This window comes from Pinus tabuliformis, chromosome 9 (assembly GCF_031772625.1).
Source record: "Pinus tabuliformis cultivar Carrire ecotype Pingquan chromosome 9, CPIR1, whole genome shotgun sequence".
Lineage (NCBI taxonomy): Eukaryota > Viridiplantae > Streptophyta > Pinopsida > Pinales > Pinaceae > Pinus > Pinus tabuliformis.
Genome location: NC_142307.1, coordinates 83,416,266 through 83,419,248, shown reverse-complemented (window position 1 = coordinate 83,419,248; position 2,983 = coordinate 83,416,266).

Genomic DNA, 2,983 nt, shown 5'->3' with positions numbered 1-2,983 from the left:
GGGCAGAGTATCAAGCTCAATCCCCTTGCCGGCTCCTTGACAATAATCCAAGGTTTACCGACAAGTGACCCCTGGCTCCTCGACAATGGTTAATCCGAGGTTTACCGTTTGTAATACGTGCGTGTCTGGCGTCGTTCCCAATGAGGGAGGATTGATCCCCTCACTGGTTCGGACACGAGCTCGTGCTTCTCCTTTAAGAGGAGCTTTCCCAGAGTACAAATGAAACAGTTGGATTTATCCTACCACAAGATGAGCTACTTGTTTGGTTTTGCTATCTTGGAGAGTTAATTACTCTCCTACTCCAAGACACTAGCCTGATCTATATTGGTGTTTCAGAGCCCTAGTAAATAAAAGTTACTAAGTTGATTTTACTTTAAGCGTTAATTTTTATGGCTTTTCTTTAAGACAAAAGGTAATGGAGATGAAACTGATGGTGTGTAGACTCGACCAAAATCCACTAAAAAGATGCACTTAGGATGATCTATACTAATTTTTCTTTTTCAATGAATTCCCTAGCTAAGAGAGTTGGAGAATGCAAACTTGATATAAAAACAACTTTCTTGGCAATGAAAAACAAAGAAACAAACTCTTTATCTTTTCAAAACATACAACACATGACCACTAATCACTTCACGAAAATTCCTTTTTCTTTCAAAGATACAAATGCTACCAAAGCAAACTTTCCTTCAAAAGATATTTTTGTATTTTTTCCTAATTAATAAAGCATGTAAAACTTACTTTAACAAAAATCAAAGTTAAAAAAGCTATGGCAATCAAATCAACTCAATTTCACTCAAAGCAAATCTAAGAGAAAAGCACCTAAAAGTAAATCTAACGAGTCAAAAGCTTACTAAAGATGATTCCTGGATGTTTTACTCAGTCAAAATGTAACTAAGGACTAGTTAATGCAGAACCAAAAACTAGTCAAAAACAAAATCAAACTCTTTTTGTTCTTTTTCTCAAGAATAAAATTCAAAGTTCAACCGACAAACTTTTCGAGATTCGCAAAGAGAAGACACAAAGGTAGGTCTCTCACAAGGGTGAATTCTATGACAGGCCCGACTCCTAAGAGGACTGAAAAAAACCAAGGAGATCCAAAGTTTGACAACCTCTAACGCCAAAGTCACTACAGGACCAGTTAAAAATCAAACCCTAAGGCACAATCCCTATGAATTTCACTAAAACCCTCGACACTGACGAAACAAGCTTAGGTGAAGATTTATGGTAGAAAACTAGTGGATTTGGGCAGAAAAACAAATTAAAAACAAAATGTAAAAGGCAAAAAAGAAGAAAAATGAAATTTTCTTAGTTTTGACAGGGGTACGCAGGCGACCTGTTTGCACAGGTGCGGGTACGCTCTATGCACAAAGCGACAGTGCGTACAGGTACGCACTGTGCTCCACTCAGAGGCTGCGTACTTCTAGTAAAACAAAGAAAAACTAAAATCTAATTTAACCCTAAGCTAGCCCACCCAAACACACAGTCAGACAGCCAAAAACCAGAAAACAAATAACTTTTCTCAGATCAAAATTTCATACAAAGGAAAAAACATTCACATCAATGGATTCCCCAGCGGAGTCGCCATTTTTTCATGTGGAAAGAGTCGTTAGTGCGGACACAACCGACCTCCCTAGAAGCAAAAGCTTTCTAGTGACAAACAAGACAAATAAATCCTACCTTTCTCTAAACATGCATTGCAAATACAGGTAATCAGGGGATCTTTAACATACCTTTAGTCCAATGCTTTGTAGTAGTCCAGCCTCGCTGATCCAGATGAGCTCCTCCTTCTCTTCGAAACCTGCATTCACTAACAAGCCAAAAGATTAAATAACACCTGATAAACTCATAAAACAATACATATCTATCATATAGACCAAGGAGTATATGAAACAAACCATGAATAACAATCTGTTGAGAAAAATAAGTTCATTTGCATTAAAAGGTAACAAAAGGAACCATTACAACCTGAGCCTTGGTGTTGTGCAAGTCCCTCCTAGGGTCCAGCAAGAGTTTTCCTTTACTTTGATCAGCTCACCCACTCTCAAATAAGGCTAGGAAAGGATGGGAATCTCTCCTCTCAAGCTTTACAAGGGAGTCCTAATTCCAGCAGCATCTACTCTTAGGAATGTTCAGCTTTTAACCTCTCCTCCCTCTGGCCCAATGCCTGTATTTATAGTGCTCTAGAGGAAGTTATTCAGGTCCACCATCAATGGGATAAGCCCCTCTTTGGATGGGATAGCTCCCCTCTTTATGGGATAAGTTCCTCTTTGGTAGGGATACATGAAACATCTGGAGGCGCTTCATACACGTCAAACAAGCTTCTAGAAGGCTCTAGAAATGACCACAAGTAACTTTTTTAGAGTGAAACTTGCACCTTTTGACCTTTACAGGAGTACGCACCCATTGCTTTACATACAGAGCATACAAGTACGCAGGTATTGTGAACTTGGAGTGCGTACACGCAGGTAAGGCTAAGAGAAACTGCGTACCCAGAGATATATAGATTTTTAGTGACTTTCTCTCTTTCTTGAAGTTTGACATGGAGAGCAGAGGTATGAGGCTTGCCAAGGAGGATAGTATGACAGTTGATGGAGCCATACTAACTGTAAATAGTCATGGTGACAAATTTTAGTGTAACACCTGCCATACCCCTTCATTCAACTTCCTTTTCCATCCACACAAAATTTCATGAAAATTTCTTGAAAATTAAAAGCTATTGTACCCAAGGATTGTAGCCATTGGACTCCTAGTACAACATCAGCACCTCCCATTGGAATGGAAAGCATTGGGCTATTCAATACATATTCTCCCATGGATAGCTTGATATTATGGCACTTTCCAAAGAAATTTATCATTCCTCCATTTGCAACCATCACTTGACACTCTGGTGCTGGATATAGGAATCAATTCAATTCTTTTGTTATCTTACAATGAATAAAATTGTGGGTACTTCCCGAATCAATCAACACTATTACCTTTTTCT